The 26,886-nt window shown below is 44.1% G+C and overlaps 1 protein-coding gene across 2 annotated transcripts in view; it reads left to right on the forward strand.

Moving 5' to 3' along the window:
* Nucleotides 1–5,827: 5,827 nt before the first annotated feature.
* rad21b (RAD21 cohesin complex component b) overlaps nt 5,828–26,886 on the forward strand; it is an 81,120-nt gene continuing 60,061 nt past the window's right edge. The window contains exon 1 of one of the 2 annotated variants that reach the window (XM_070890709.1): nt 5,828–5,976. The gene's annotated coding sequence lies outside the window, so the exon portion shown is untranslated. Of the gene's footprint in view, nt 5,977–6,118; nt 6,136–26,886 lie in introns of those variants that run through there. The other variant, XM_070890716.1, reaches the window with a different exon arrangement.

Raw genomic sequence — 26,886 nt, forward strand, 5'->3', positions numbered from 1 at the left:
GCCATATGCTGTATTGTATTGATCAAAGAAACTATTTACGCACTGGAGAGGAATTATGTAGCTGAGGGGCCAAGGACAGAGTCTATTTGATTAGAATTAAGGAACAGTTGAGGAGCTATTAAGCTACTGGGAGTATACTGTAGGCCACCAAGAATCAAATTTTCAGGCAAATTACAGATGCAGAATAGTCATTATGGGGAACTCCAAATATCCTAATATAGACTGGGATAGTAACAGTGTAAAGGGCAAAGAGGGAAAGGAATTCCTGAAATGTGTACGAAAACTTTATTGGTCAATGTGTTTCCAGCCCAACAAGAAAGGAAGCAGTGCTGGTTCTAGTTCTGGGGAATGAAGTGCGATAAGTGGAGTACGTTTCAGTGGGAGATCATTTTGGGAACAGTGATCAGAATATCAGATTTAGAATAGTTATGGAAAAGGACAAGGTATAATCAAGCATAAAAATAGTTAACTGGATGAGGGCTAACTTCAGTAAGTTGAAAAAGGATCTGGTGCAGGTTGATTGGAATCAAAAATTGGCAGGCAGAACAGAACAGAGGCATAGAGTACAAAAGCCAGGAAGTTATGCTAAACCTATATAAAATACTAGTTTGGCACCAGCTGGAGTAACGTGTCCAATTTGGCCATCACACTTTAGGAAGGACATGAAGGCTTTGGAGAGGATAACAGTAAAATTGTACCATTTAGTTCATGTTGCCTTTCCTCATTTTTCCTACCAAAATGCATCACTTCACACTTCTCTGCATTAAATTTCAATAGACTGTTTATGTCCTCCCAAAGTTTGTTACTATTCCTCCTCATTCTTTATTACATTGGAGTTTCGTGACATCTGCAAAATTTTAAATTATGCCCTGTATACCCAAGTCCAGACCATTAATGTATATCTAAAAGGGCAACGATCCTAATACCGATCCCTGGCGAATACATCTGTATTCTTCACTTCAATCTGAAAAATGGATCAGTATTAGGATCATTTTAAAGGGGGTGCAGAAACAGAGAGACCAAGGGGTGTATGCATACAAAGCTTTGAAGATGCAGAAGAGATTTACTACAATGGTACCAGGGATAAAGGACTTCAGTTATGGGGAGAGACTGGAGAAGCTGGGGTTGGTCGCCTTAGAGCAGAGAAGGTTTGATAGAGGGTGTTTAAAATCATAAACGGTTTTGATAAGAACATAAGAAATAGGAGCAGGAGTAGGCCATACGGTCCCTCGAGCCTGCTCCACCATTTAATATGATCATGGCTGATCCGATCATGGACTCAGGTCCACTTCCCTGCCCGCTCCCCATAACCCCTTATTCCCTTATCGTTTAACAAACTGTCCATTTCTGTCTTAAATTTATTCAATGTCCCAGCTTCCACAGCTCTTTGAGGCAGCAAATTCCACAGATTTGCAACCCTCTGAGAGAAGAAATTTCTCCTCATCTCAGTTTTAAATGGGCGGCCCCTTATTCTAGGATCATGCCCTCGAGTTCTAGTCTCCCACACCAGTGGAAACATCCTCTCTGCATCCACCTTGTCAATTCCCCTCATAATCTTATACATTTCGATAAAATCACCTCTCATTCTTCTGAATTCCAATGAGTAGAGGCCCAACCTCCTCAACCTTTCCTCATAAGTTAACTCACTCATCTCCAGAATCAACCTCGTGAATCTTTTCTGAACTGCCTCCAAAGCAAGTATATCCTTTCGTAAATATGGAAACAAAAACTGTTTCCAGAAGGGTCAGTAACCAGAGGACACAGATTTAAGGTGATTGGCAAAATAACTTAATTGGTGGAAGGCCAATTTCAGCAGGTTGAGAATGGATCTGGCCCGGTTGAAATTGGAATCAGAGATTGCCAGGCAAAACTGTAATCGAACAATGGGCTGCCATTAAAGAGGAGATGGTTCAGGTACAGTCGAGATACATTCCCACGAGGGAGAAAGGGAGGGCAACCAAAGCAAGAGCTTTCTGGATGACAAAAGAGACAGAAAGTAAGATGAAGCAGAAAAAGGGAGCATATGATAGATGTCAGGTTGAGAATACAAATACCAGGCTGAATATAGAAACTTCAGAGGGGAAGTGAAAAAGGAAATAAGAGGGAAAATGGAAATAATAATAGATTGTCACCTAACATAAAAGGGAATCTAAAAGTTTTCCAGAGGCACATAAATAGTAAACGGGTAGTAAGATATGGGGAGAGGCCGATTAGTGACTAAAAAGGAGACCTACGCATGGAGGCAGAGGGCATAGCTGAGGTACTAAATAAGTACTTTGCATCTGTATTTACCAAAATGGATCAAATTGCCTCCTTCTGTGCTGCTGGAATCCATTATTAAGGAAGTAGTAGCAGGCCATTTGGAAAAGCATAATTCAGTCAAGCAGAGTCAGCATGGTTTTATGAAAGGGAAATCATGTTTGACAAATTTGCTGGAGTTCTTTGAGGATCTAATGAGTAGGGTGGATAAGGGAGAACCAGTGGATGTGGTGTATTTGGATTTCCAGAAGGCATTCGATAAGATGCCACATAAAAGGTTACTACGCAAGATAAAAGTTTATGGGTTTGGGGGTAAAATATTAGCATGGATAGAGGATTGGCTAACTAACAGAAAACAGAGAGTTGGGATAAATGGGTCATGTTCTGATTGACAAACAGTAACTAGTGGGGTGCCACAGAGATCGGTGCTGGGGCCTCAACTTTTTACAATCTATATTAATGATTTGGATGAAGGGACTGAGTGTAATGTAGCCAAGTTTGCTGATGATACAAAGATGGGTGGGAAAGCAAGTTGTGAGGACACAAAAAATCTGCAAAGGGATATCGACAGGCTAAGTAAGTGGACAAAAAATTGGCAGATGGAGTATAATGTGGGAAAGTGTGAGGTTATCCACTTTGGCAGAAAAAATAAAAAAGCAAATTATTATTTAAATGGAGAAAAATTACAATATGCTGCAATACAGAGGGACCTAGGGGGTCCTTGTGCATGAAACACAAAAGATTAGCATGTAGGTACAACAGGGGCGCTTGATTTTACGTTATAATAAAATAGCTGTAGGTACAGCAAGTAATCAGGAAGGCAAATGGAATGTTGGCCTTTATTGCAAGGGGGATGGAGTGTAAAAGCAGAGAAGTCCTGCTACAACTGTGCAGGATATTGGTGAGGCCACACCTGGAGTACTGCGTACAGTTTTGGTCTCCTCAATCTTCCTTGCTGCAATGCTCCATCCTACCCTCAGCAAGCTCCCTGCTGGAGTGGAGCTAAATTACAGGACAAACTGGATTCTGTTCAACCTCCGCCGCCTCCAGGCCAAATTCAAGGTCGGCCCATCCTCCGTCATCGAACTACAGTACGCAGACGATGCCTGCGTCTACGCACGCGGAGGCCGAACTCCAAGCTATCGTCCACACCTTGACCGAGGCATACGAGAGCATGGGCCTTACACTAAAGATCCGTAAGACAAGGTCTTCTACCAACCTGCCCCTGCCACACAGCACTGCCCCCCGGTTATCAAAATCCATGACGAGGCTTTGGACAACTTGGACCATTTTCTATACCTCGGGAGCCTACTGTCAACTAGGGCAGACATCGACAATGAGGTCCAACACCGCCTTCAGAGTGCCAGTGCAGCCCTTGGTCGCCTGAGGAAGAGAGTGTTTGAAGATCAGGAGCTCAAACTCGGCACCAGGCTCATGATTTACAGAGCAGTGGTGATACCTGCCCTCCCATATGGCTCAGAGACACGGCAGCAGACACCTCAAAACACTGGAGAAGTACCACCAACGCTGCCTCCGCAAAATCCTGCAAATCCATTGGCAGGATAGGCTCACCGACGTCAGTGTCCTCGCTCAGGCCAATATCCCCAGCATCGAAGTACTGACCACGCTCGATCAGTTCCGCTGGGCAGGACACATCATCCACATGCCTGACACGAGACTCCCAAAACAAGCGCTCCACTCGGAGCTCCAACATGGCAAGCGAGCCCCAGGTGGACAGAGGAAATGCTTCAAGAACACCTCCTTGAAAAAATGTAACATCCCCACCGATACATGAGAATCCCTGGCCCAAGATCGCTCAACACGGAGGAAAAGCATACGGGAAGGTGCTGAACACCTCGAGTCTCTTCGCCGAGAGGAAGCTGAAGCCAAGTGTCGACAGCAGAAGGAGCATGTGGCAACCCAGGCACCCCAGACACCTGTTTCTTCAACCACCGTTTGCCCCACCTGTGACAGAGACTGTAGATCTCGCATTGGACTCTTTAGCCACCTGAGAACTAATTTCTAGTGTGGAAGCAGGTCATCCTTGACTAGGGACTGCCAATGATGATGGTGATTTAAGGAGGGATATACTTGTATTGGAGGCACTTCAGAGAAGATTCACCAGGTTGATTCCGGAGATGAAGGGGTTGACTTATGAAGAAATGTTGAGCCTATACTCATTGGAAGTCAGAAGAATGAGAGGTGATCTATTCGAAACATATAAGATAATGAGGGGGCTTGACAAGATAGATGCGGAGAGGATGTTTCCACTCATCGGGGAGTTTTAGAACTAGGGGGCATAGTTTCAGAATAAGGGGTCGCCCATTTAAAACTGAGATGAGGAGGAATTTCTTCTCTGAGGGTTGTAAATCTGTGGAATTTTCTGCCACAGAGAGCTGTGGAGGCTGGGTCATTGAATATATTTAAGGCGGAGATAGATAAATTTTTGAATGATAAAGGAGTAAAGGGTTATGGGAAGCGGGCAAGGAAGTGGAGCTGAGCCCACGATCAGATCAGCCATGATCTTATTAAATGGCGGAGCAGGCTCGAGGGGCCAAATGGCCTACTTCTGCTCCTATTTCTTATGCTCTTATCATTGTATGGCTGATACTGCAAGCAGAAAAGATTAAGACAGATGAATAACCCAGAACAATGCATTTTACATTGTAATTTAGAAACAAAGAGGTGCAGTTGTGATGAAGGTACTTTGAAAACAAAACTGGAGGGTTTCAAAGAGACCAGTCACTCACTCGTTAAATGCAGTGGCACAAACACACCCGTTGACACACTGTTATTCGCTCGGCTCCATACTGGCTGCCTTGGCTCAGAGATGGATACACGCAACCTCAGGTGAGGGTGCCCTCGGCCCAGATGTGGGTTCACGCAACCTCAGGTAAGGGTGCTTTCGGCCCAGATGTGGGTTCACGCGACCTCGGGTAAGGGTGCCCTCGGCCCAGAGATGGATACACGCGACCTCAGGTGAGGGTGCCCTCAGCCCAGATGTGGGTTCACGCGACCTCAGGTAAGAGTGCCTTTGGCCCAGATGTGGGTTCACACGACCTCGGGTAAGGGTGCCCTCGGCCCAGAGGTGGGTACACGCAACCTCCGGTGAGGGTGCCCTCGGCCCAGATGTAGATTCATGCAACCTCGGGTGAGTGTGCCTTCGGCCCAGGTGTGGGTACACGCAACCTCGGGTGAAGGTGCCCTCGGCCCAGATGTGAGTTCACGCGACCTCGGGTAAGGGTGCCCTCGGCCCAGAGATGGATACACGCAACCTCAGGTGAGGGTGCCCTCAGCCCAGATGTGGGTTCACGCGACCTCAGGTAAGAGTGCCTTTGGCCCAGATGTGGGTTCACACGACCTCGGGTAAGGGTGCCCTCGGCCCAGAGGTGGGTACACGCAACCTCCGGTGAGTGTGCCCTCGGCCCAGGTGTGGGTACACGCAACCTCGGGTGAAGGTGCCCTCGGCCCAGATGTGAGTTCACGCGACCTCAGGTGAGGGTGCCCTCGCCCTCTGTCGGTTGGATGGTAAACATCCGGTGCGTTTGAATAGTTTTGGGCGGGAATCGGCTGCGGCGGCCGCCATCTTGTTCGCCGCCTCTCGCTCTCAGTCAGTATTTGTGTGAGGAGCCGGGGGGAGGGCGGTCGGAGAGCCACAACCGACCGACCGGCCGGTCTTGGGACTGAAGCAGAACGGAGTGGGCGCGACACTGCACCGTGAGTGAAGGCGCAAACATTCTGACCGCGCATGTTCGTGGCCGGCCGGCTTTCGGTTCCTGCTGGACGGCCCAGCTTTATTTATAGTGCGCGGTGGATGCGCACGTCAGCGCTTGGAGGAAGGAGCGAGGCCCCGGCCCCGGCTCCGGCTCCCGCTTGGTAGGTGCAGTGTAAAAGTGGGAGCGCGGTACGGGCTGAGCAAACGGTGGGCGAGAAACGTCCCTGGGGATCTCGGGGACTAAGCCGTGGGATAAAATGGCGACAGGCGAAGGCGAGTGGGAGAAGCGGCCTATCCCCGGCCTCGAGTGCTCAGCTCGGCCGTTCAGGCTTGTCCGGGAGGCGGCTGGGACACGAAGGAAATCGCGGATAGTCGGTGGGCCACTGGCACGCTCCTTCCCTTTCGGTCTCGATCGGTCGGGCGGCACCAACGGTCGCGCTGGGCTCCGGACATCATGTTCCCCGCTGATCTCGGTATTTCTGTGCGGACTTTGGTTGCTCAGCAGCTGTTTTCAGGTTGTTTGGGCCCGTAACCCTGGGTTTATCGTAATCATAGGATCATAACTCCAATTGTTTTAATTCTTTGTTGCGCCCCTTCTCTTGCCTCTCTCCAACCTCTTATGTTTTACCCAGGGCCTTTTATTTATTTCTCCAGTGTTTATGCGGCTTTGACACTTCATCCGCCGCCTCACACAAATTCTGCGTGACACCGACGTATTATGTTTAATCGCGCGTTTTAATCGATCTAGTTCCGAGTTCAGTTTTAGATTTGCGTCTCGGAGTAAAAGTGACAATGCAACACGAGTTCAAATCAATTATTGTGGTCTTTTGGCCATTTGAACAAACCTGTACTGAAAATCCCGTCTGTTTTGTAATGTATGCTGCCGTATTAGTAACGCTACTGAACCTGTAAAACTTCCGATTGGTCTATGTTAACCTCAGACCCATAAGATATCCATTCACTTTTAAAATTGTTTTTGGTATGGTAACATTGGAAATATTTTTATTTGCCTGGTCTGCCCTGAATATAAATCTCCACCCTATTTACGTGAGCAATGCCACGGGAGTAGCATTGTCCACAAAATGAGCAATTAGTTACAGTACAGAAATGTTTAATATTGTTACAATTTCATTGTTTTGTTTTGCTTTGCATGCAGTGAGAAGGTGAGCGAAGTTTCGTGTAAAAGTAACATGGAGTCTGTGTTTGATCTATTATCGTCTAAATGTTTTGGCACTTTTTAAATATAGCTTGATTACAGATTTCCATGTTTAAATTGGAAAGGTCAGTTACGGAGAACATAACATAAGAAATAGGAGCAGGAGTAGGGCATTTGGGCCCTCAAGCCTGCTCCACCATTCAATAAGATAATGGCTGATCTGATCATGGACTCGGCACCACTTCCCTGCCCTCTCGCCATAACCTTTTACTCCCTTTATCGCTCAAAAATCTATTTATCTCTGCCTAAATAAATTCAATTACCCAGCCTCCACAGCTCTCTGGGACAGAGAATTCCATAGATTTACAACCCTCAGCGAGAAGAAATTTCTCCTCGTCTCAGTTTTAAATGGGTGACCCCTTATTCGAAGACTGTCTCCTAGTTTTAGTTTCCCCTATGAGTGGAAATATACCCTCTGCATCCACCTTGTTGAGCTCTCATTATCTTATATGTTTCGATAAGATCACCTCTCATTCTTCTGAACTCCAATGTGCATAGGCTCAACCTATCCTCATAAGTCAACCCCCTCATCTCTGGAATCAACCTAGTGAACCTTCTCTGAACTGCCTCCAATGCAAGTATATCTTTCCTTTAAATATGGAGACTAAAACTGTACACAGTACTCCAGGTGTGGCCTCACTAATACCCTGTACAGTTGTAGACAGGAAAAGTACAAGATTCAACCTTCGTCGCCTCGAGGCCAGATCCAAGACCATCCCATCCTCTGTCGTCGAGTTATAGTATGCAGGCGACGCTTGCGTCTACGCACATTCAGAGCCCGAACTCCAAGTCATCTTCAACATCGTTACCGAGGCATACGAAAGCATGGGCCTTAGGCTAAAGATCTGTAAGACAAAGGTCCTCCACCAACCTGACCCTACCACTCAGCAATGCCCTGCCTCCCCCCCCCCAGTCATCAAGATCCATGGCGTGGCCGTGGATAACGTAGACCACTTTCCATCCCTCAGGAGCCTATTATCAGCAAGGGCAGACATCAACGACAAAGTTCAACACCGCCTCCAGTGTGCCAGCGCAGTCTTTGGCCACCTGAGGAAGAAAGTGTTTGACTATCAGTCCCTCAAATCTGGCACGAAGCTTATGGTCTACAGGGCTGTGGTGATGCCCACCTTCCTGTATGGCTCAGAGACATGGCCCGTATACAGTAGATACCTCAAATCGCTGGAGAAATACCACCAACAATGTCTCCAAGATCGTGCAAATCCCCTGGGAGGACAGACGCACCAACGTTAAGTGTTCTCGATCAGGTCAGCATCGAAGCACTGACCACACTCGACCAGCTCCGTTGGGCGGGCCACATTATTTGCATGCCCGACACAAGACTCCCAAGGCAAGTGCTCGACTTGAAGCTCCTACACGGCAAGTGAGCCCCAGGTGGGCAGAGGAAACGTTTCAAGGACACCCTCAAAGCCTCTTTGATTAAGTGCAACATCTCCACCGACACCTGGGAATCCCTGACCAAAGATTGCCCTGAGTGGAGGAGGAGCATTCAGGAGGGCGCTGAGCACTTCGAATCTCGTTGCCGAGTGCAGGCAGCGGAAGGAGCATGTGGCAAACCAGACTCCCCACCCACCTTTTTCTTCAACAATTGTCTGTCCCACCTGAGACAGACTGCAATTCCTGTATTGGACCGTTCACTCACCTGAGAACTCGCCTTTTGAAGTGGAAGCAAGTCTTCCTCGATTTTAAGGGACTGCCTATGATGTACAGTTGTAGCAGGACTTCTCTGCTTTTATACTCTATCCCCCTTGCAATAAAGGCCAACATTCCATCTACCTTCCTGATTACTTGCTTTACCTGCATACTAACTTTTTGTGTTTCATGCACAAGGACCCCCAGGTGTCTCTGTACTGCAACACTTTGCAATTTTTCCCCATTTTTAATTATAATTTGCTTTTTTATTATTTCTGCCAAAATGGATAACCTCACATTTTCCCACTTTATATTCCATCTGCCAAATTTTTGCCCACTCACTTAGCCTGTCTGTAATCCCTTTGCAGATTTTTTTTGTGTTCACCTCACAATTTGCTTTCCTACCCATCTTTATATCATCAGCAAACTTGGCTACATTACACTCTGTCCCTTCATCCAAGTCATTCATTTACATTGTAAATAGTTGAGGATCCAGCACCGATCCCTGCAGCACCCCACTAGTCACTGTTTGCCAACCGGAAAATTACCCATTTATCCCGACTCTCTTCCGTTAGCCAATCCTCTCTCCATGCTAATATATTGCCCCCTACCCTGTGAGATACAGTGTTTCATGTGTGGAGAGAAGAGGCCAGAACCCAACTTGTTGGATTTGTAATTGAATAATCTAATAATTAAATATTAACTTAATTGGTAAATTTTTATGCAAGATGCTGAGTTTACTGTACAGCAGACAGTACAGGCTGGAGAACATTTATCTTGCGAATTATTGTTGCTCAGAGTAATTCAAGACTAATGAAGGTGGATTATCTGCTGGTAACTTATTTGTGTGGCGGAGGTATAACAGTGTTGTTACATGATAGCTCTTGTCAGGCCAGATATCCTTTCTGCCCAAAATAACACCCAATATCTAGAAAAATGTACCACCTGTTTGGAAAAAGATTTAGTATGATTTACATATCATAGATGACTGTTACACTGATGTGCCTAAACTATTGAATTACTACATTGTACCTGTAACGCATTGACAGATGGCTGTTGTGCAACAATTGACAGATGATTTAATGTGCACACGAGTCCCAGGATGATCTCCCAACTAGAGTGCTAATTTCTGATGCTAGTCTTCATCTCTATGCATAATAGAAACATAGAAAATAGGTGCAGGAGTAGGCCATTCAGACCTTCGAGCCTGCACCACCATTCAATAAGATCATGGCTGATCCTTCACCTCAGTACCCCTTTCCTGCTTTCTCTCCATACCCCTTGATCCCTTTAGTCGTAAGGGCCATATCTAACTCCTTCTTGAATATATCCAATGAACTGGCATCAACAACTCTGCGGTAGGGAATTCCACAGGTTAACAACTCTGAGTGAAGAAGTTTCTCCTTATCTCAGTCCTAAATGGTTTACCCCTTATCCTAAGACTGTGTCCCCTGGTTCAGGACTTTCCCAACATCGAGAACATTCTTTCTGCATCTAATCTGTCCAGTCCTGTCAGAATCTTATGTTTCTGAGATCCCCTCTCATCCTTCTAAACTCCAGTGAATACAGGCCCAGTTGATCCAGTCTCTCCTCATGTCAGTCCTGCCATCCCGGGAATCAGTCTGGTGAACCTTCACTGCACTCCCTCAATAGCAAGAACGTCCTTCCTCAGATTAGGAGACCAAAACTGAACACAATATTCCAGGTGAGGCCTCACCAAAGCCCTGTACAACTGCAGTAAGACCTCCCTGTTCCTATACTCAAATCCCCTAGCTGTGAAGGCCAACATTCCATTTGCCGCCTTCACTGTCTGCTGTACCTGAATGCCAACTTTCAATGACTGATGTACCATGACACCCAGGTCTCGTTGCATCTCCCCTTTTCCTAATCTGCCGCCATTCAGATAATATTCTGCCTTTGTGTTTTTGCCCCCAAAGTGGATAACCTCACATTTATCCACATTATACTGCATCTGCCATGCATTTGCTCACTCACCTAACCTGTCCAAATCACCCTGCAGCCTCTTAGCGTCCTCCTCACAGCTCACACTGCCACCCAGTAAGTGTCATCTGCAAACTTGGAGATATTACACTCAATTCCTTCATCTAAATCATTAATGTATATTGTAAATAGCTGGGGTCCCAGCACTGAGCCCTGCGGCACCCCACTAGTCACAGCCTGCTATTCTGAAAAGGACCCGTTTATCCCGACTCTCTGCTTCCTGTCTGCCAACCAGTTCTCTATCCATGTCAGTACATTACCCCCAGTACCATGTGCTTTAATTTTGCACACCAATCTCTTTTGTGGGACCTTGTCAAAAGCCTTTTGAAAGTCCAAATACACCACATCCGCTGGTTCTCCCTTGTCCACTCTACTAGTTACATCCTCAAAAAAAATTCCAGAAAATTTGTCAAGCATGATTTCCTTTTCATAAATCCATGCTGACTTGGACCGATCCTGTCACTGCTTTCCAAATGTGCTGCTATTTCATCTTTAATAATTGATTCCAACATTTTCCCCGCTACTGATGTCAGGCTAACCGGTCTATAATTACCTGTTTTTTTTTCTCCCTCCTTTTTTTTAAAAAAAAGTGGTGTTACATTAGCTACCCCCCAGTCCATAGGGACTGATCCAGAGTCGTTAGACTGTTGGAAAATGATCACCAATGCATCCACTATTTCTAGGGCCACTTCCTTAAGTACTCTGGGATGCAGACTATCAAGCCCCGGGGATTTATCGGCCTTCAATCCCATCAGTTTCCCGCCTAAAGGATATCCTTCAGTTCCTCCTTCTCGCTAGACCCTCGGTCCCTTTGTACTTCCAAAAGGCTATTTGTGTCTTCCTTCGTGAAGACAGAACCAAAGTATTTGTTCAACTGGTCTGCCATTTCTTTGTTCCCCATTATAAATTCACCTGAATCTGACTGCAAGGGATCTACGTTTGTCTTCACTAATCTCTTTCTCTTCACTTATCTATAGAAGCTTTTGCAGTCAGTTTTTATGTTCCTGGCAAGTTTCCCCTCATACTCTTTCTCTCCCCCGCCCCCCCCCCCTAATTAAACCCTTTGTCCTCCATTGCTGAATTCAAAATTTTTCCTAGTCCTCAGGTTTGCTGCTTTTTCTGGCCAATTTATATACCTCTTCCTTGGATTTAACACTATCCTTAATTTCCCTTGTTAGTCACGTTTGAAGCACCTTCCCCATTTTATTTTTACTCCAAACAGGGCTGTACAATTGTTGAAGCTCATCTATGTGATCCTTAAATGTTTGCCATTGCCTATCCACTGTCAACCCTTTAAATATCATTTGCCAGTCTATTCTAGCAAATTCACGTCTCATACCATCGAAGTTACCTTTCCTTAAGTTCAGGACCCTAGTCTCTGAATTAACTGTGTCACACGCCATCTTAATAAAGAATTCTACCATATTATGGTCACTCTTCCGCAAGTGGCCTCGCACAACAAGATTGCTAATCACTATTTAAGCCAAATATACATAACTTTGGATGTCTTGGTTGTGGGTGAACTAATCTAATAAATCCGACGTGATAATCTGGCAGTAAATTTAAAGAGTGTTCTGCAGTAGTTCATCTTGCAAATGTGTTCAAGGGAATTGTGCTAACAAACCAAACTCCGCCTTTAAAAATACATCTTCTGATAGTTAAATATAGTAGTGATACTAACTGGGGTGGAGAGAAAAGATTGGGAAGTTTATTTTAACCAGGATTGTATTACAAACCCTCTCCTGCCTTTTTGAGATTTATGTCTTTACAATGTGAAGAGGTCCATAAGCAGGTTTGTTGGCAGTCTTGCACAAAATTGACAGACCCCATTGCTGGAGATTGGAATTCTTTCCTGCAGCAGTCGATATGCAAAGGTAGTCTCAACTCTCTTTGAAAAGGAGCCGTATTATTATCTGTACAGGATTGATGGTTAATGGAGTATGTAACCATAGATCAGACATTTTAATGGAACACTGGGGTCCTCTGATTTTGCTTACCAGTTGATGATGTTGTGGTCCCTCGTATCGAGGATGACTTGCTTCCACGCCAAAAAGGGATGAGTTCACAGGTATTTCAATGAAGGACCTAATATTCCACGTCACGAACTAAATATTGAAGGGTGGAAGATGCATGTGCTTAGATTTTAACACGATGGCTGTTGCACACCAGTCACCACACGGCTTGACAGAGCTAGGTCTTGGACCAGTGGCAAGGATTAACCAAGACGATTGGAGACCAGCTCTACTGCATGGACCTAGTGTGCACACATATTGCAATGTGGGCTGGCCCGTGCTGCCCCTGGGCCCTCGCCTCTTCTGGGCCACGATCACGTCGTTCTGCGATCACTCGCTGCTCCTGCAGTACCTACCCACGCTCCAATCAGTGACCTGGACCTTGGTGACGTCCAATCCAGTCGCCCTCTTCACAGCCATCGCTCTCCAGCACATGCTGTACCTGTACGATGAGGATAGAGACATTAATGAGAATGTAAATTTACATGGTGATTCGGAAAGAGCTGGCTTGAAGCAACAATTTTTTTTTTTTTACTCACATACTTCACACAATCACCTAAAGAGTTCTGCACTAATTCATGTCGGCAATCATGGCATGTTAAATTAATTGTCCAGATACTAATTGTAGATTAAAATCCAGATAGGTGGTTGTAAGAAAGAGATTCATGACACAAGCACTTGGATTTCTTTGGATTTTTTTTTGGTTCTGCAAAGTTGACATCTTAATTTTCATGAAAGAAATTACCCCTGTCCCATCTTTTAACTTTAAATTCCTGGATTCTTTTACCTCAATCTGGTTCAGTAAAATTACTGAGTCGAATACCTCTTGTGCTTTGAACAAAGCAGTCTTTATTACCGGCCAGTAAGACCTATCAGACAGAAGATATACTCTCTGGATAGAGCGTACACACTCCCTACGGATAGGTGAAGTTACATCGTAAAGCGTTAACAGTTATACAGTTTTGAAATCAGATAACAAAATACAAATGGATTGACAGTCTAACTCAGCCACTCATTAGTCAATCTATGAGATGTTCTTCTTGAAAGCTCAAGCATTGCCTCTATATGTTTCAATCTAATTTCATGTTACAATTAGATGTCATTGGCAGGAGTAGTGACTTGAAACCTTGAGACAGACTGTTAGCTATGCTGATGTTGCACTATTTGCAATCTGACATTCTCCCAGCTATTCTTCCATGGCTTATACATTTTCATATATCCCGTTTACTTTACTATCCTTAATTCCATATATTCCGTTCAGATATCCACACTAATTCATGTCGGTAATCATGGCATGTTAAATTAATTGTCCAGATACTAATTGTAGATTAAAATCCAGATAGGTGGTTGTAAGAAAGAGATTCATGACACAAGCACTTGGATTTCTTTGGATTTTTTTTTGGTTCTGCAAAGTTGACATCATAATTTTCATGAAAGAAATTACCCCTGTCCCATCTTTTAACTTTAAGTGCTTGCCTTTAAATGCAATTGCTGGATGTCAAATTAAGTGGTTTTTTTTTTAAAAGCTTCCAAAAATGTAATCTTTATAACGTAAAATAAATATCTGACACAGAGCTACAATGCTGTAATTTAATTTGGTGTACCTGAACAACTGAATTACTGCAGTGTATCTTTACAACTATCTATGGGAAACATGTTTTATATACTTATAACATTGACAATCTTTTTGGAGAACAGGTTGTTTAATGTGTGCAGTGTTTAAAGGGCATGTTAAGTTCACGGGAGAGACTATATATCATACTAATATATTAAATTGTTTTGAGGAACTCTTGATGTTTGTGGGTTTAGTTTGGAATCAGAGAAATTTATGCCACCGAAAGAGGCCAGTCGGCTCATCGTGTCTGCAGGCTGACGGAGAGCTATCCAGCCTAATCCCACTTTCCATCTCTTGGTCCACAGCCCTGTAGGTTATGGCACTTCAGATACATATCCAAGTACTTTTTATATGCAATGAGGGTTTCTGCCTCTACCACCCTTTCAGGCAGGGAGGTTCAGACCTCCATCGTCCTCTGGGTGAAAAAGTTCTCCTCAACACTCCTTTAATCCTTCTACCAATTACTTTAAATCTATGCCCCCTGGTTATTGACCTCTCTGTGAAGGGAAATAGGTCCTTTCTATCCACTCTATCCAGGCTCCTCATAATTTTATACACCTCAATTAAGTCTTCCCTCAGCCTCTTTCAAAGAAAACAACCCCTGCCTACCTGATCACTCCTCATCGCTAAAATAAGCCAACCATGGCGACATCCTCAAATCTCCTGTACGCTCTCTAGTACAATCATTTCTGTAATGTGTTGACCATGTGTTATGCAGTACTCTAGCGGTGGCCTAACTAGTCTTTTTTTTTTATACAGTCCAAGCATAACGCCCCTGCTCTATACGATAAAGAAAAGTATCCTGTAACCACCTTTTCTACCTGCCCTGCTACCTTCAGGAATCTGTTGTCATGCACTTCATGGTCCCTCTGTTCCTCTACACTTCTCAGTGTCCTGCCAATTATTGTATATTCCATTGCCTTGTTGACACTCTCCGAAGGCATTACTTCACACTTCTCCAGATTGAATTCCATTTGCAACTTTTCTGCCCACGTGACCAGTGCGTTGATATCTCCCTGCAGTCTACAGCATGCTCACTGAATCACAAGGCCAGTTTTTGAATTATCATGTCCCCTACATTTGAAGTCTAAATCACTGGCATATACCATAAAAAGCAAGGGACCAAGTACTGAGCCCTGAGGAGTCCAATTAGAAGCAGCCTTCTAATCACAAAAACACCCATTGACGATTACCCTTTGCTTCCTGCTACTGAGCCAGTTTTGGATCCTGCTTGCCACTTTCCCTTGGGTCCATGGGCTTTTACTTTTCTGCCCAGTCTGCTGTGTGTGACCTTGTCAAAAGCCTTGCTAAATTCCATGTAGACTACATCAAACGCACTACCCTCATTGACCTTCCTTGTTTACCCCCGCAAAAAATTGAATCAAGTTAGCCAGACACTATCTTCCCATGCCAAATCCATCATGACTGTCCTTAATTAATCCATGCCTTTCTAATTGACAATTAGTACTGCCCTCAGAATTTTTTCCAATTATTTGCCTACCGCTAAGGCTGACTGACCTGTAATTACTCGGTCTATCTCTCGTGAAACAACTGTACAAGATTAGCAGTCCTCCACTCTTGACTGGGTATAACAGCTGAAAACACCTCCCAGTAAAGGTAAAAAAATATTAACTTTGAGGAAAGTTCTGCGTTCTCTGCTATTGTATTGGCACTACCATAAAAAAAATCTGAAGTAAGTTCTTCAGATCAATTGCTGTGGTCAAGCATTTGGATGTGATCCATTGCAGTTCAATGCTAAATTGTGGGCTTTAAAAAAATTAATTTGCAATGATTTAATGCATCAAAAAATTGGTTGTTACGACCCCTAGTAGTCCATCATTTTTAGTGCATGTCTCCTGTTTACCTCGATACCATAACTACCCTAAATAATGTACCATTTATATGTTCTATGTGCTTTGTAGCTAGATTAATTTGTCTACTATGCAAGTGATTTGCTATCTTTTCGAGCGGTGCTATTGCAATACCATATTATACTCTTACTATACTTTTCATAACATAAGAATTAGGAGCAGGAGGAGGGCATTCAGCCCCTCGAGCCTGCTCTGCCATTCAATTAGATCCTTCCACCTCAACTCCACTTTTGTGCACTATCCTCGTAAACCTTGATTCCCTTAATATCCAAAAATCTATCGATCTCTGTCTTGAATATACTCAACGACTGAGCCTCCACAGTCCACTGGAGTAGAGAATTCCAAAGATTCACCACCCTCTGAGTGAAGAAGTTTCTTTCATTTCAGTCCTAACTGGCCAACCCCTTATTCTGAGACTGACCCCTGGTTCTAGACTCCTCAGCCAGAGGAAACATCCTCCCTGCATCTACCCTGTCGAGCCCTGTAGGAATTTTGTATGTTTCCATGAAATCACCTCTCATTCTTCTAAACTTGAGAGAATTTAGCCTAAATTTCACGTCCGAAGACAATCCCCCCCCCCCCCCCCCCCCCCCCCAATCCCAGGAATCAGTCTGGTGAACCTTCGTTGCACTCCCTCAATGGCACGTATATCCTTCCTTGGGCAAGGAGACCAAAACTGTACACAATACTCCAGGTGTGGTCTCACCAGGGCCCTATATAATTGCAGTAAGAGATCTTTACTATTGCACTCCAATCCTCTTGTAATAAAGGCCAACATACCATTTGCTTTCTTAATTGCTTGCTGTACCTTCATATTAACTTTCAGTAATTCGTGTATAAGGACACTCTGGTCCCTCTGAACACCAACATTTCCCAATCTCTCGCCATTTAAAAAATATTCCGCTTTTCTATTTTTCCTACCAAAGTGGATGCCTTCTGAAAATCTAAATATACCACATGCACTGATTCTCCCCCTTCTGCGCCCCCCCCCCCCCCCCCGCCTTATCTATTCTGCTAGTTACAATCTCAAAAAACTCTAACCGATTTGTCAAACATGATTTCCCTTTCATAAATCCATGTTGACTCTGCCCAATCCTATTAGTATTTTCTAAGTGTCCTGTTACCACATCTTTAATAATAGATTCTAGTATTTTCCCTACTACAGGTGCAACGCCTAAAATCTGGAACCCTCGGGATTTCGGGCTTTTCCGGATTTTCGATTTGTTTTCTGACGTCACTAATTCGGAAACACCCTTGCCTAGTTTCGAGTATTTCCGCATTTCAGAACGGGGGGGGGGGATTCCCGCCAAAGAGCTGTTCGGTCCCACTGCGGAGGATGTCGTTGGGCGGGCAGGCCCCGCCTAGGAGGTTGACGGGCGGGCCCCGCTGAGGTGGTGTTCGGGCGGGCCCCGCCGAGGTGGTGTTCGGGTAGTGCCCTGCCAAGGAGGCCCCAGGTAAAGGGCAGCAGCGGCGAGGCCCCGAGGTCGGCAGGATCGTCTGGTCCGGATTCTGGAACATTTGACAGATTCCGGACGACCCTGCCACCGATCCGGATTCTCGACACTACAACTGTACTGATGTCAAGCTGACTGGTCTGTAGTTCCCCGTTTTCTCTCTCCCTCCTTTCTTAAATAGCAGGGTTACATTAGCTACCTTCCAGTCTGTGGGAACCGTTAATAGAATTTATGGAATTTTGCAAGATGACAACCAATGCATCCACTATCTCTATAGTCACCTCTTTCAAAATCCTAGGAAGTAGGCCATCGGGTCCAGGGAATTTATCGGCTTTCAGTCCCGTTAATTTCTCTAGTACTATTTTATTTTTTTACTAATTTCTTTCAGTTCCTCATTCTTGGTTACTCCACTATTTTAGAGAGCATTTTTGTGTCTTCTTCTTTGAAGACAGACACAAAGTGTTTAATTTCTCTGCCATTTCCTTATTCCCCATTATAATTTCTCCTGTCTGATCCTGTAGGGGACCCACATTTACTTTTGCTAATCTTTTTTTTTTACATACCTATAGAAGCTTTTACAGTCTGTTTTTATGTCTCGCTAGTTGACACTCATTCTATTTTCCCTTTCATTATCAATTTCTTGGTCCTCCTTTGCGGAATTCTACAATCTTCCCAATCCTTAGGCTTACAGCTCTTTTTGGCAACATAAGTCTCTGCCTTTGATCTAATACAATCTTTAACTTTTCTTGTTAGCCACGGTTGGACCACTTTTCCTGTGGGTTTTTGTACCTTAAAAGAATGTATGTTTGTTGTAAATTATGTATTAATTCTTTAAATGCTAGCCATTGCTTGTCTGTCATACCTTTTTTAATGTAGTTTCCCACTCTATCTTAGCCAACTCTCCCCTCTTGCCTGCGAAGTTTCCTTTGTTTAGATTTAAGACTAAATCACTTTCAAACTTAATGTAAAATTCTATCATGTTAGGGACCCTTTACAAGGTTACTAATTAACCCTTTCTCATTGCATAATACTAGATCTAAAATAGCCTATTCTCTAGTTGGTTCTTCAACATACTGATCTAGAAAACCATCTTGTATACATTCCATAAATTCGTCTCCACACTATTACTGAAAATTTGGTTTGCCCCAGTCTAATATAAGTTTCCCCGTGATTATGTTACCTTTGTTACATGCACCTCTAATTTCCTGATTTATACTGTGCCCCACTACTATTTGGAGGCCCATAAACAACTTCCACAAAGGCAGCAGGACATTTGGAAAAGCGTGATTCAATCAAGCAGAGTCAACATAGTTTTATGAAAGGGAAATCATGTTTGACATATTTGCTGGAGTTCTTTGAGGATGTAACGAACAGGGTAGATAAGGGAGAACCAGTAGATGTGTATTTGGATTTCCAGAAGGAATTCGATAAGGTGCCACATAAGGTTACCGCACAAGATAAAAGTTCACTGTCGGGGATAATATATTAGCATAGCTAGAGGATTGGCTAACTAACAGAGTCGGGATAAATAGGTCATTTTCCGGTTGGCAAACAGTAACAGTAACAGACACAGGGATCGGTGCTGGGGCCTCAGCTATTTACAATCCTATATTAATGACTTGGATGAAGGAACAGAGTGTAATGTAGCCAAGTTGGCTGATGATACAAAGATGGGTGGGAAAGCAAATTGTGAGTAGGACACAAGAAATCTGCAAAGGGATATAGTCAGGCTAAGTGAGTGGGCAAAAATTTGGCAGATGGAGTATAATGTCGGAAACTGTGAGGTTATCCACTTTGTCAGAAAAATAGAAAAGCAAATTATAATTTAAATGGAGAACAATTGCAAAATGCTGCAGTACAGAGGGACCTGGGGGTGCTTGTGCATGAAACACAAAAAGTTAGTATGCAGGTACAGCAAGTTATCAGGAAGGCAAATAGAATGTTGGCCTTTATTGCAAGGGGGGGTGGAGTATAAAAGCAGAGAAGTCCTGCTACAACTGTACAGGGTATTGGTGATGCCACACCTGGAGTACTGCGTACAGTTTTGGTCTCTGTATTTAAGGAAGAATCTACTTGCATTGGAGACTGTTCAGAGAAGGTTCACTAGGTTGATTCCGGAGATGAGGGGGTTGACTTATGAAAGGTTGAGTAGGTTGGGCCTATACTCATTGGAGTTCAGAAGAATGAGAGGTGATCTTATCGAAACATATAAGATAATGAGGGGGCTCGACAAGATGGATGCAGAGAGAATATTTCCATTCATAGGGGAAACTAAAACTAGGGGTTATAGTCTCAGAATAAGGGGTCGTCCATTTAAAACTGAGATGAGGAGGAATTTCTTCGCTCTGGGTTGTAAATCTGTGGAATTCTCTGCCCTAGAGAGTGTGGAGACTGGGTCATTGACTATATTTAAGGCAGCGATACAGATTTTTGAGCGATAAGGGAGTAAAGGGTTATGGGGAGCGGGCAGGAAGTGGAGCTGAGTCCATGATCAGATCAGCCATGATCTTATTAAAGGGCGGAGCAGGCTTGAGGGGCCAAATGGCCTACTCCTGCTCCTATTTATTGTGTTCTTATCAGATATGGCACAGAAGCAGGACATTCGGCCCAACCAGTCCATGCTGGCATTTATGCTCCACTTGAGCCTCCTCCTGTCTTTCCTTATCTAAATCGATCAGAATAACCCTCTGTTCCATTCTCCCTCGTATGCTTGTCGAGCCTCCCCTTAAATGCATCTATACTATTCGCTTCAACCAGTCTCTTGTAGCGAGTTCTGCGTTTTCAGCACTGGGTGAAGAAGTTCCTTCTCAATTCCTAATTCAATTTCTTGGTGACTATCTTGTATTGATGGCCTCGAGTTATGCTCTTCCCAACAAGTGGAAACATTCTCTCTGTATCCACTCTAATTAAAACCTTTCATTTTTGAAGACCTTTATTGGGTCACCCCTCAGCCTTTTTTCAAGAGAAAAGAGACCCAGCCTGTTCATCCTTTCCTGATACGTATACCCTTGCATTCTGGCATCATCCAGTGGACTGGCTTGATGAAGGGTACACATTGTAATAACTTTATTTTTCTGTTTATGGATGCTGACTCATTTGCTGGGTATTTCCAGCATTTTTTATTATTTCCAGTCTCCCCTATTTTTTCCTCTGCATCTTGGTTAAACCGAATATTGTGTTTCCCACCTGATGAAATTTCAGGAACATCTGAGATTTTCTTGCATCAGTGTACCTGGGGATCAGGAGTTGACCTGTGTTTTGCAGTCGACTGCGTACCTACGGAGTACGCCGCTGGCATTTGAATAGAATTTGGACTTGCCTGACAGGGACCTGCCTTCGCAAACTTGTTCTTTGATGCTGCATACTCAAGGGCAGAGTACGAGCCCACAGATCGCAGGCACGCAGCGTGTGCGGAAGTGTACCTGGGATCGCATGGGCCTGGTGCTCCAATCAGTGGAAGCGCAGAGTCTCCTCTTGACAGATGTGGCAACGAGCATCAAGGGTTTACAGTTAATTGTTCAATTGGGCATGATGACTGGTACACAGAGGAATAAAGTTACTGTTCAGTTGGACATTATAACTAATATTAGGAATAAGGTGACCGGAGAAAGGAGGGTGCAGAGCGGCACCTGACCCGCTGAATCCAATCACAGAACGAGCACAGTCAATGACAACAGCACCGTAAGATGACCTTAAAAGCTTTAATGTCAGGAAATAAGACACAAATATAGTTTAGTTTAACACTTCCTCCTTCTTTTAGGATTTAGTTAGTATTGGTTAAATTCAGATTGCCCCATGCAAGAAATGTGGCGAAATGACAGCACTAAGCTTCAACATGAAGATGTCAATAAAATGTACAGACAAAACAAACTAACAATTTCACTTTTATGTGAGGGAGAACGTGGTGCGGGTGTAAAAGGAGTTGGGTTCGAAAAATGACCATTTTATCATCTGGATCACTTTCTCGCTCTCGCTCTCCCTCTTCTCCCCTCCCCGCCCCTGCCTTTAGACCTGGATCACGTTCTTCCCCCATCCCCACAGATGGTCATTGCCATTGACTTCAATTTTACTTGGGCTCCTTGATACCACACTCGATCAAATGCTGCCTTGATGTCATGGGCAGTCGCTCTCACCTCACCTGGAATTCAGCTCTTTTGTCCATGTTTTTGGACCAAGGCTGTAATGAGCTCTGGATCTGAATGCAAACTGAGCATCAGCGAGCAGGTTATTGGTGAGGAAGTGCCGCTTCATAGCACTGTCTATGACACCTTCCATCACTTTGCTGATGATTGAGAGTAGACTGATGGGGCGGTAATGGGCTGGATTTGATTTGTCCTTTTTGTGAACAAGGAATAGCTGGGCAATTTTCCACATTGTCAGGTAGATGCCAGTGTTGTAGCTGTACTGGAACAGCTTGGCTAGAGGCACGGCTAGTTCTGGAGCACGACAGCCGGCATGTTGTTGGGGCCCAAAGCATTTGCTGTATCCAGTGGGCTCAGCTGCTTCTTGATATCACGTGGAGTGAATCAAATTGACTGAAGACTGGCTACTGTGTTGATGGGGACCTCGGGCGGAGGCTAATATGGATCCACTGAGCACTTCTGGCTAAAGATCATTGCATGCTTCAGCCTTGTCTTTTGCATTGGCTTCGCCATCAATGAGAATATTCATTGAGTCTCCTCCCATTAGTTTAATTGTCCACCACCATTCACGACTGGATGTGACAGGACTGCAGAGCTTTGATCTGATCCGTTTCTTGTGGTACGCTTAACTCTGCTTATAGCATGCTGCTTTCGCTGCTTAGCATGCATGCCTTGATGTCAAGGGCAGTCACACTTGCCTCACCTGGAACCTGTTTCAGCTTCCCCAGGCTGTTGCCTCATTTTTAGGTACGCCTGGTGCTGCTCCTGGCATGCTCTTCTGCTCTCCTTTAACCTAGGGTTCGTCCCCTGGCTTGATGGTGAAGGATATGCCGGGCCATGAGATTTCTGACATCAGGCATTAAGTTATGAAAGATTTTTGATGAAAGCCACCTGCTTTACTTCTGGAAGGGTTTCTGTCTGCATGAGCAGTAATCTGTTACTCATTTTCAAAAAATATTCCAGGGCATTTAAAGAATCTTACTGAGTTTTATATATGTCCATTATTCAGGAAATGCACCAGAAGGATTTTAATTTAAAAAAAGAGAACGTTCACATCTTTTGCAAAAAAAAAATATTACGACCTGTACTAAATTATCACAGTAGCAATGATGGGGACAAAATGAATTCACTTCAAGTTGATCCAATGTACTTTGTCCTGATCGAAAACCAGCTTGTACTTCATGCAGGATCATTTCTACGTAGCTTTTCAATCTCCTGCAGTGTCTTAGTAACTGCTTTTTGCATATTCTCAGTAAGCTGATTCCACTGTAATTGCATCATTCACTCTTGTCTCATTTTTGAAGATTGGTATAATCACCTGTTGGTCTTCAGGCACTTGCTCTTCACAAATTTTGTTAAATAGCATTTGCATCACCTTCACAGAATGTGCCTCACCTGCCTGCAACAACGATGCAGTTATATTATCAATACCTCACACTTCTCCGGATTGAATTCCATTTACCACTTTTCTGCCCTTCTGACCAGTCCATTGATCTCTTCCTGCAGTCTATAGCTTTCTTCCTCACTATCAACCACACAGCCAATTTTTGTATCATAGAAACATAGAAATAGGTGCAGGAGCAGGCCCTTTGAGCCTGCACCACCATTCAATATGATCATGGCTGATCATGCAACTTCAGTACCCCACTCCTGCCTTCTCTCCATACCCCCTGATCCCTTTTGCCATAAGGGCCACATCTAACTCCCTTTTGAACTGGACTCAACAACTTTCTGTGGTAGAGAATTCCACAGGTTCACAACTCTCTGGGGTGAAAAAGTTTCTCCTCATCTTGGTCCTAGGTGGCTTACCCCTTATCCTTAGACTGTGACTCCTGGTTCTGGACCTCCCCAACATCGGGAACATTCTTCCTGCATCTAACCTGTCCAATCCCGTCAGAATTTTATATGTTTCTGAGATCTTCTAAATTCCAGTGAATATAAGCCTAGTCGATCCAGTCTTTCTTATGTCAGTCCTGCCGTCCCGGGAATCAGTCTGGTGAACCTTCGCTGCACTCCCTCAATAGCAAGAATATCCTTCCTCAGATTAGGAGACCAAAACTGCACACAATATTCAAGGTGCGGTCTCACCAAGGCCCTGTTCAACTGCAGCAAGACCTCCCTGCTCCTATACTAAAATCCTCTCACTATGAAGACCAACATGCCATTTGCTTTCTTAACTGCCTACTGTACCTGCATGCCAACTTTCAATGACTGATGTACCATGACACCCAAGTCTCGTTGCACCTCCCCTTTTACTAATCTGTCACCATTCAGATAATCTGCCTTCCTGTTTTTGCCACGAAAGTGGATAACCTCACATTTATCCACGTTATACTGCATCTGCCATGCATTTGCCCACTCACCTAACCTGTCCAAGTCACCCTGCAGCCTCTTAGCATCCTCCTCACAGCTCACATAGCCACCCAGCTTAGTGTCATCTGCAACTTGGAGATATTACATTCAATTCCTTTGTCTAAACCATGAATATATATTGTAAACAGCACTGAACCTTGCGGTACCTCACTAGTCACTGCCTGCAATTCTGGATCAACTGGGCTTGTATTCACTGGAGTTCAGAAGAATGAAAGGGGATCTCATAGAAACATTTAAAATTCTGATGGGTTTAGACAGGTTAGATGCAGGAAGAATGTTCCCAATGTTGGGGAAGTCCAGAACCAGGGGTCACAGTCTAAGGATAAGGGATAAGCCATTTAGGACAGAGATGAGGAGAAACTTCTTCACCCAGAGAGTGGTGAACCTGTGGAATTCTCTACCACAGAAAGTTGTTGAGGCCAATTCACTAAATATATTCAAAAAGGAGTTAGATGTAGCCCTTACTACTAGGGGGATCAAGGGGTATGGCGAGAAAGCAGGAATGGGGTACTGAAGTTGCATGTTTATCCATGAACTCATTGAATGGCCTACTCCTGCACCTATTTTCTATGTTTCTATGAAAAGGACCTGTTTATTCCCACTCTTTGCTTACTGTCTGCCAACCAGTTCTCTATCCATGTCAATTCATTACCCCCAATCCCATGTGCTTTAATTTTGCACACTAATCTCTTGTGTGGGACCTTGTCAAAAGCCCTTTGAAAGTCCAAATACACCATATTCACTGGTTCTCCCTTATCCACTCTACTAGTTACATCTTCAAAAAATTCTGAAGATTTGTCAAGCATGATTTCCCTTTTCATAAATCTATGCTGACTTGGACCGATCCTGTCACTGTTTTCCAAATGCGCTGCTATTGCATCTTTAATAATTGATTCCAGCATTTTCCCCACTACCGATGTCAGGCTAACTGATAATTTCCTGTTTTCTCTCACCCTTTTTTTATAAAGTAGGTTACATTAGCTACCCTCCAATCCATAGGAACTGATCCAGAGTCCATGGAATATTGGAAAATGGCCACCAATGCATCTACTATTTCTAGGGCCACTTCCTTAAGTACTCTGGGATGCAGACTATCAGCCCCTGGGGATTTATCGGCCTTCAATCCCATCAATTTCCCTAACACCATTTCTTGATAAGGATTTCCCTCAGTTCCTCCTTCTTGCTAGACCCTCAGTCCCCTAGTATTTGCGGGAAGTTAGTGAAGACAGAACCAACGTATTTGTTCAGTTGGTCTGCCATTTCCTTGTTCCCCCTTATGAATTCACCTGATTCTGACTGCAAGGGACCTACATTAGTCTTCACTAATCTTTTTCTCTTCACATATCTATAGAAGCTTTGGCAGTCAGTTTTTATGTTCCCTGCAAGCTTACACTCATACTCTATTTTCCCCCTCCTAATTAAACTCTTAGTCCTCCTCTGCTGAATTCTGAATTTCTCCCAGTCCTCAGGTTTGCTGCATTTTCTGGCCAATTTATATGCCTCTTCCTTGGATTTAACACTATCCCTAATTTCTCTTGTTAGCCATGGTTGACCACCTTCCCTTTTTTATTTTTATGCCAGACAGGGATGTACAATTGTTGTAGTTCATCCATGTGATCTTTAAATGTCTGCCATTGCCTATCTACCGTCAACCCTTTAAGTATCATTCGCCAGTCTATCCTAGCCAATTCATGTCTCATACCATTGAAGTTACCTTTCTTTAAGTTCAGGATCCTAGTCTCTGAATTAACTGTGTCACTCTCCATCTTAATAAAGAATTCTACCATATTATGGTCATTCTTCTCAAAGGGGCCTCGCACGACAAGATTGCTAATTAATCCTCTCTCATTACACAAGACCCAGTCTAGGATGGTCAGCTCTCTAGTTGGTTCCTCGACATATTGGTCGAGAAAACCATCCCTTATACACTCCAGGAAATCCTCCTCCACAGTATCGCTATATGTAGATTAAAGTCACCCATGATAACTGCTGTACCTTTATTGCACGCATCCCTAATTTCCTGTTTGATGCCATCCCCAACCTCACTATGACTGTTTGGTGGTCTGTACACAACTCCCACTAACGTTTTCTGCCCTTTGGTGTTTCGCAGCTCTACCCATATAGATTCCACATCATCCAAGCTTCCGTCCTTCCTTACTATTGCGTTAATCTCTTTAACCAGTAACGCTATTTCACCTTTTCCTTTCTGTCTATCCTTTCTGAATATTGAATACCCCTGGATGTTGAGTTCCCAGCCTTGGTTACCCTGGAGTCACGTCTCCATGATCCCAATTACATCATATCCGTTAACAGCTATCTGTGCAGTTAATTCATCCACCTTACTCAGAGCCTTCAGGCTTGTTTTTTTTTTAACACTTTGTCCTTTTAGAATGATGTTGTAATGTGTCCCTTTTTGATTTTTGCCCTTGATTTCTCTGCCCTCCACTCTTACTTTTCTCCTTCCTACCTTTTGCTTCTGCCCCCTTTTTACTTCCCTCTGCCTCCCTGCACAGATTCCCATCCCCCTGCCATATTAGTTTAAATCCTCCCCAACAGCGCTAGCAAACACTCTGCCTTG

This window comes from Pristiophorus japonicus, chromosome 1 (genome assembly GCF_044704955.1).
Source record: "Pristiophorus japonicus isolate sPriJap1 chromosome 1, sPriJap1.hap1, whole genome shotgun sequence".
Lineage (NCBI taxonomy): Eukaryota > Metazoa > Chordata > Chondrichthyes > Pristiophoridae > Pristiophorus > Pristiophorus japonicus.